The sequence below is a fragment of the Ursus maritimus genome, unplaced genomic scaffold (assembly GCF_017311325.1).
Source record: "Ursus maritimus isolate PB19 unplaced genomic scaffold, ASM1731132v1 scaffold_26, whole genome shotgun sequence".
Taxonomy (NCBI): Eukaryota; Metazoa; Chordata; class Mammalia; order Carnivora; family Ursidae; genus Ursus; species Ursus maritimus.
This window is the reverse complement of record NW_024425119.1, coordinates 44,738,055-44,746,462: the sequence shown is the minus strand read 5'-3', so window position 1 is coordinate 44,746,462 and position 8,408 is coordinate 44,738,055.

Here is an 8,408-nt window from a genome sequence, read left to right as displayed (position 1 = left end):
CCAGTGAGATGTTCTTGTTGAAAATTCTTAACTCAAAAGAAATATTTTGTCACAGGCCTCAAGGAGCTTCTGACTTTAAAATGTTTAAAACACTGTATAAGGAATTGAATTATATGTGTTACAAAGTGTAGCCGTGCATCCCAAGAGAAAATAGTGAAGTGAGGCGTGAACGGATCCATCCGGGGAGTTTGTTTGGAATGCAAAAAGGAGAAAGCAGAATGGTTTAGAATAGGGAAGTAAGATGTAGAGTAGGAGGGGAAATGAGCCAGTTCCTATGATGATGGATAGATGAGAGATGAGAGATAGACAGACGAGAGATAGGTCTCCTATTGGTTTGTTTCTCTGGAGAACCCTGACTGACACAATATTCCAAAGAAATTGTGAAGAAACGTTATTTCCTCTTTTGCAGATAAAGACCATGAATTAAGAGGAAAGTAAGTAACCAAATGAGGTGCATACCTGTTAAGTGTCACGGCAGGACTCCAACCCACGTTTATCCGACTGGAAAACTCATCATCTTTTGACTGCCCAGAGCGGTTGGGGAAATAACTACGGCTCGTGTGTGAGGAAGAGTATGAAAGGCAGCACGTAAAATGTGAAGAAGCGCACACAGGGTGCATGCTGAGCAAGCGGCAGACTCCTCAAGGGCTGTGGAATCTCAGACCCAGATCATTCTGATACAGTCAATTGCTTCTTCTAAGGAAGGGTCTTAAAAACAAGTGTCTGCTTGGCTCCTGTGCCTTTCTGAGAAAAGTGGTTCATCCTCCCTAAAGCTATAATTCAGGCTTTATTGAAACATTGAAACCCAACAATGGAGCTGCCTGGACCAGTGGTCAGAGGCAGACCTTGGGTAGCTTATAAGTGAGGGAGGCCGATCCCCTCTGAAGGGGCCTGGGGCAACACCCCGGTAGGAAAACTTAATTTCACCTGTTGGTGAGAAGACCTAATCAGATCCTGTCCCGGGAAGGGCAAACTTAGGTCCACACAGAACGTGAGGGAAGAGAGCCCGCTTGGTTCCCAATTATCTCCGTCGCCCTCCCCGTGCATCAGTATCCTGGCATTCCTGGGACTCAGAATAATTGGGCCACTGCCATGTGTTCTCATGCTACTTTACTTCCCCACATAGCCTGGTAGTAAACCTGGATTTTGAAAGACTTCCGTGAGTCCTTCTGTACTGCACAAGACCCTCCCTGAAGCTGCTTTAAAGACAGCAGAGACAAGTGAGGTGGACACCAGCATCGGTACATGGCATGAGCTCGGGTGCGTTACTTGGCCAACAGGGTCTGCTCAGAGTTTTGACACACTTAGTGCGGCTTTCTGTCTACCCATTCATTCCAGCCATCGAACTCCAGCACACATGCTCTATCAGCTATTGTGCAAAGAGCTGGGATTGTGGTGAGGAATAGGACAGAGTCTCTTTCCTGTGGGATTGATATCTCATAGGGAGGTCCAAAAAAATGATGCTTGTGATGCTAGGAGGGCAGTAGGATGGCCATTTCAACCACTGAGGAAGAGCCATCCATCACTTCCCTTTTCCCATATCCCACTTACTAGCAGTCAGGCTCCCGTTTTTCTGTGGTCAGAGCAGTAAGTCCAAGTCCGTATAAGTAAGACACAGCATCTTGTTGGTACCAGGATAAAGTACACACTTCTTAGTGCCCGTCACTCTGTGATCCAAGCACATTTCTCATGCCCATCATTCACTGCTTTGTGTCTCAATATTCCATTCTAGAGCTGCAGGAACTTCACACTTCCCTGCTCTGTTCATGCCCTTTTGATGGCTTCCTGTGTCTTCCAATGTTACTTCCTCCAAAAGAATATCTTCCCCCAAATCACCCTTTTGGATGATTCTTATTTGATTGTCCAGAATCAAAACTTAGTTCAATCACTCTCACCTCTAGGACACTTCTTGAAACACCTAGGAAGAGTTAGGTACCTGATGCAAGCTGACTGTGTTCCCTCCAAAAAAAGATGCATTGACATCTTAATTAACCCCTAGGACCTTAGAATGTGATCTTCTTGGAGAGTAAGTAATTAGTTAAAGTGAGGTCATACTGGAAGCGGGTGGGCCCCTTCCCAATATGACTGGTGTCCTTACAAGAAGACCATCCGAAGACAGATACACACAGGGAGAATGTCATGTGAACACAGAGGATGGAAGTGATACATGTATAGACCAAGGAAAGCCAATGATGTTAGCAAATCACCAAAAAGTAAGAAGAGGAAAAATGGATTCCCTTGGCTTCAGGGGGAACATGGCCTGACCGACATCTGGATATTGGACTTCTAGCCTCCAGACAATAAATATCTGTTGTGTTAAGCCACCCAGGGTTTGGGACTTGGTTACAGCAGCCCTAGGAAACAAATAGGGTGTCTTCCTCCACGCTTTTGCAATACCTTCTTTTTACGTATCTACGCATAAGTCTATCTTCCTCTAGACTGAATTCCTCAGGGGAAGGACTCTCTTACCATCTCTAGAATAGTGCTTGACACAGAAAAGGACTAAAACATATGTGCTGAATCAGCATGTACATGAATAAAGAGGAAAAGGAGATTGGTGACTGTATGAGAAGACATGGACATCCAGTCCAAGGTTTTTGTTTTGTTTTCTTCTATTTTTAGCAACCCTACCGCCAGAACTTTTCCATTCAAATCCTTGGAAATCTTAGCTTCTTCCTTAAATGCACCACCAAAGGAGATAGTCATCAAGAATGGGAGAGTTGGGGCGCCTGGATGGCTCAGTCAGTTAAGCAACTGCCTTGGGCTCAAGTCATGATCCCAGGGTCCTGAGATCGAGCCCCACGTCAGGCTCCCTGCTCAGCAGGGAGCCTGCTTCTCCCTCTCCCCTTGCTGCTCCCCCTGCCTGTGCTCTCTTGCTCTTTCTCTGTCAAATAAATAAATAAAGTCTTTTGGGAAAAAAAAAAAAGGAATGGGGTAGTTACGTGTGGGAGGGATTCTTGCACGCAAATTTGAAGAGCAAAGTTAATACAAGGCACCGCCCAAACTAGAGCAGCTCAGGACTTTGAGAAACAGAGTTGTTCTCCCTGAGTGAAGAAGACATGAATTTGGGACCCAGAAAGATCTAGAAATAAAACATTCCTCCACTTCCCAAGACTCACCGTCCTGGCTACTCCTTTTTGTCTTATTCCCCCTATGCTTGCAGGTCACAAAACTGCTCTACCTTCTTGCCTGTTCTCATCCTGTTGTTGTTTCTGAGCAATTTTTCAAAGCTTCCCTCGAAAGACCTCTTTAATGATGCCTTTTCTGGCTCCTATCCCAAGCCTCTTGCACCAGCACTGCACCCCGTACGGATCTCCTGAAAGGCCTGTCTGCACATCTACATATAGTTAGACCAATCATGAGGCTCTCCTCTTCTTGAAAACAGAAATTATGTCTTTATTTCTTTAACATCCGTCTCACTGCGAGGCATGTTAGTGGAGTAAAGATATGAAGGCCAGGTAAGCTGTGTCCTGGGCAAATGGCAACATTTATTATGTTGCAGGCATGAATACAGGAAGAAAAGCATTGGAGAGAGGTTATGAGACAGGACTCTTTAAAGGGAGCAGCATTCTTTTCCACACGCAACAGAACTAGAAGAATCCCGCAACGATACGGCAGGACAAGCGGCAGTGAGTATTTGCAGGAAAGACCTAGGAGCTGGGAAGAGTGGAAGGACCAGGAGAGAGAACAGTAGAATCTCAGTCTTGAGAACGAGCTCCATTCTTCCTCCCTCGGCCTGATGATGGCAATCAGGCAGCAGAGTGGTGGGATTTAGGAAGGTCCCTCTGAGTACAATTCTCTCCTCTCATTCTAGTCTAATCTAATTCGAGGGGCCCAGATTGGTAGGGGAGGACAAAACCACCCAGGCAAGAGGAGTCAAATATCCTCAGCAAATATTGGCAGTGCTCATTTACTCTTCACTGGCCCAGTACCCCAAAGGTGGGGGAAGAGAATTCCGGGCCAGAAAATAGAATTAGTCAGCCTGCTGGTTTGGGCTCTAATTTAATCTGGACAGCTGTGCCAGGAGCCTGTATTAGCATGACACTGGGAGGCGGAGAACATAATTACGGAGCAATAGAGAAGGGGAGGAGAGGTGGGACGGTGACCAGTTTGTGCCTGTGTCCAGGGTGGGGGCGGTGGGAGGGTGATGTCAAGGGGGAGTGAGGATTCCCCTGGGAGAAGGGAATAGGAAATAGGCTTCTGTCAGTGGATGGATGGCAACCTTAATTTGGCTTTTGAGGAATTATGGATGTGGTGTATGGGATGTGTGTGTGTGTGTTGGTGTGTGTGGAGGGCCTGGGCTTTGTAGCTCGGGGCTAGTCCACTCTGCATGACAAAGGTGAGACTGAGGGTTGATGGATGGCCTTGTTGGTTACCTTGGAGGGGACGGCAGAGGGGGTGATGGAGCAGGTTATGGCTGAATTCTGGACCCATCTTAGATACTTTTTCAGTGGGTCCGTCTAAATGGGGAAAGCAGAAAAAGGGTTTTAAATTTGCACACTCATCTTCTTTTTGCCTTTGGCAAAAGAAAGGCGATTAAAAGAATACTTCTTAGGAAATTTCATTCATACTAAAAAGCGACCAGCTGCTAATTTTACTTCTAGGGAGTCGACTTTGTGCTGGGATCTGGGTTAAGCAGTTTATACTTTATTAAGTAGTTCTTATAAAGCTCGACAAGGTATTTGGTATTATAATCCCCACTTAACAATTGAGGAAACTGAGGCTCGGAGAAGTCAAATAGGACGCCCCCAGTCACTCAGCTAGTAAATTGCAGAAGGGGTGATTGAAATCAGGCCTGTCGGACTCTGTTGACCAGCAGCAAACTAACAACCTCAGTTGTGAGTTAGTATCACAATTGGAAATAGAACTTGGATCTCCCACAATACTGCCTTTCTGCATAGAGGACTTACAGGGGAAAGAAGCAGCTATTATTTGCCAGGTAAGAACTGGATACATTAAAGAAACAGAAATAGGGGCCCCTGGGTGGCTCAGTCGGTTGAGTGTCTGATTCTTGATTTCCGCTCAGGTCATGATCTCAGGGTCATGGGATTGAGTCCCATGTCAAGCTCCACTCTGAGCATGGAGTCTGCTTGGGATTCTCTCCCTCTCCCTCTGCCCTTGCCCCTGCTCTTGTGCTCTCTCTCTCTCCAAATGAATAAATAAAATCTGGAAGAAAGAGAGAGAGAAAGAAAAGAACGAAAGAAAGAAAGGAAAGCAGGTTTTTCTCACCCTCAACCCAATGCTTTTGTCACTAGAACTAAGAAGCATGATAACAACCGCGAAGTTCTCTGCTCACGTAGTGTGTCCTGGGTGACGCACCCTCCCATTTCATCCCTACAGCACTTGGAGGTGGGCACTAGTATCGTCCCATGTTTTGTGAGAAGACAAAGGCTTCCAGGCTACACCACTTGCCCATTCTCTTCATCGCTGTCTCCCTGTGAGCCACACTCTTTTCCATCAGGTGTCATTGCCCCCTTCCTTCTGTGTCCATGACGGAGCCAAGAGGTTTATCCATTCCATGAGGTGACATGAAACTTCAAGGACCCATAGAAATCTTCCTTAATTTTAAGCCTCAGCCAGTACAAACCACATTTCAGCCTATTTGAGGGAGTGGAAAGACATATAACTGTATTAGGGATCTTTTCCTTTACTCTCACAGTCAAGCTTCCCTGTGGCTTTTAGCCTTTTTCCCTCCCCTGCAAGGACCTGCAAAACCGTTCTGTCCTATCCTGGGGTCCTCTTGTTGTAGAAAAACACGAACCCCAACAGCGGAGAGGCCAGATTCTTCTTTTTCTGTCAGTTCCATGACTCTCCCAGCTCTCTTTTTCCCAGGCAAAGGCCTCCCTCCAGGGCCTGGAGAGCCACTGGGAGTAAGAAGAGAGAGAAGCCAGCTTCCTCCTCCCAAAGGAGGAAAGGAGGGACGCTGGGCTCACCTAGGGACAACAGAGTCAGCAGAGGAGATGGCCCTCCCTGCCTGCCTGTCCTGCTTGCTCAGCTGCTCAGCACCTGCCCTGCACCCAGGAGTGGGGTTTCTCTAGGGTCCCTGCCAATCTCCTGGGCTCTGGCAAAAGGAGCCAAAAAGGGCGCAGATGTGTCCTGCGTCCCGATGCCTAGAGGCACCGTTGGGCGGCTCCACGGTCCGTGTCTAGGAAGCCAGGAGAGGCATCCCAACCTCACAGGTCTCCCTATCCTCTGACATCCTCCACTCATAGAGCTTTTATTCCCTGTGTCCTCTCTGTCACTCCAAAATCTTCCCTGGCCTGCTCAGAAGAAGGCACATGCTATCATTGGAAAGAGCTTTTGGCTGAACCTCAAAAAGCTTGGGTTGGCCCCTAGCTGTGTGGGCACTAACCTCATCTGTAAAATGAGACAAATGGCATCTGCTCTGTATTTCTCACAAAGTGGTGAGAATGACAGGAAAATGTCTGTGAAGAACCGGTTATGTCAGTTACCGAGGCAATGACCGGGATTGCTCTCAGTATGGTCACCACAGTGAACGGGGCTACCCAGCAGCCCCAATGACACAGGTCTCAGAATCAGACAGACCAGGCCTGAAATCCTGGGCTCCTCCTGAGATGGCTGGAGCTCATTTCCTTTGTCTGTACACTGGGGATGAGATTGCCTGCCTTGCAGAATTGCCACAGGCTTCAGTGAGGGGATGGACGGTGACACCTCTAGAAGAGACGTAGGTGGCTCGTGAGAGCTTGAGACGGGTCTGTCCTCTCCCAGCTTCCAGTGTTCCCCAAATCCAACCCAGGGCTGCAGGCCCCTGCGCTATGGCTGTGCTGGCTGGACCTCGAGTAAAGGTACTTCCCCGAGAGAGCAAATAGAACCAAGGCACATACTCTGAGACCCAGCTGCATCGTCCTGGAAGAAAGGTGTCATTTTTGCCCCCCAATCTACCAAGATTGTTATGTGCTAGACTCAAGCATTAAAAGGTTTCCTGAAGCCAGCTGGGACTCCAGTACTGGAGTTCCAGGCAGAAGGAGGACACCGTGCACAGGAGTTAGAGACAGTGAGATCAGCACATGCACCTGCAAGCACACGTGCTTCCAGCATGACATGGCCTCCAGGATGAGACTTCTGAGCATGGCTCCGATTACATCTTGCCCCATTCAATCTAGTTTTATTTTTGACTCTCCACTGTTAAGAAAATGAAATGCTAGAATGAGCAGGCGAGAACTGAAAGTTCGATAACGAATAGGGTATTTCATAGTCCTGCAATCTTTAGAAGTGCATTGTAATTTTAAAAAATTATAAGTTTACAATAAAAATCAAGAGAAGGAAAGTAGCATCTTATGTTGCCAGTAATGGGAAAAGTGGTACCACGTGCTCCCTAATGTGATGCACCAAGGGCACAAGAGAATTGTCTGACCCACAGCGACTCACGAGAAACAGCAAGCAAACCAAAGTGAGAGACGGTCTACAAAATAGAAGGACTGTGCTCTTTAAAGGTCAGCACCATGAAAGAGAAAGGAAAGTGGAGGAGCTTTTCCAGCTTAAAGGAGACGAGAGACATAAATCCCACATGCACTTCGGGGTTCTACGCATTCTTAGGAATATTAATGAAATCCGAGTTAAGTCTGCAGGTTGGATAATAATATTGTATCAGTCTTAAGTTTCCTAATTTTGATCATTGTACTGTGGTTGTGAAAATCAGTGTTTTTAGGTAAGGGTAAAGGGGCGTAACATCTGCAAATGATTCTCAAAAGCTTCAGGGGAAAAAAAAGGCAATGTAATAAAGCAAAATATTTTTTAAAAATCCAAGGGACAGGTGTACCAGAGTTCTCTTTACTCTCCTGACAATTCTTCTGTAAGTTTGAAATGATTTCAAAGGAGGAATTTACAAAATTAAACAAAAAATTCAAACCCTAAAAAGGGACATTCAAGGATTTCTTAGATATAATCTCAAACTATCTGAATAATCTTATGTTCCACTCATTCTTGGTCATAAAAGTCACATTTAGCCACACAGAGCTGCTTGACTTTTCCCAAACAAACCCTACGCTTTCCACCTTGGTTTTCACGCTCGCTCAGATCTCTGCCAGCAAAGACTTCTTTTTACTCCTTGAACTTTTGAAATCCTATTCAACCCTGGACATCCTTTAAAAAAAATCACCCAGGGGCGCCTGGGTGGCACAGCAGTTGAGCGTCTGCCTTCGGCTCAGGGCGTTATCCCGGCGTTATGGGATCAAGCCCCACATCAGGCTCCTCCGCTGTGAGCCTGCTTCTTCCTCTCGCACTCCCCCTGCTTGTGTTCCCTCTCTCGCTGGCTGTCTCTATCTCTGTCAAATAAATAAATAAAATCTTAAAAAAAAAATCACCCAATATTAAGAAAGAAACCCTCGTTAGCTCCTAAATCCATCCAGTCTGCTGGGTTTACTCCTAAGTCTGGGTTAAATCAACCT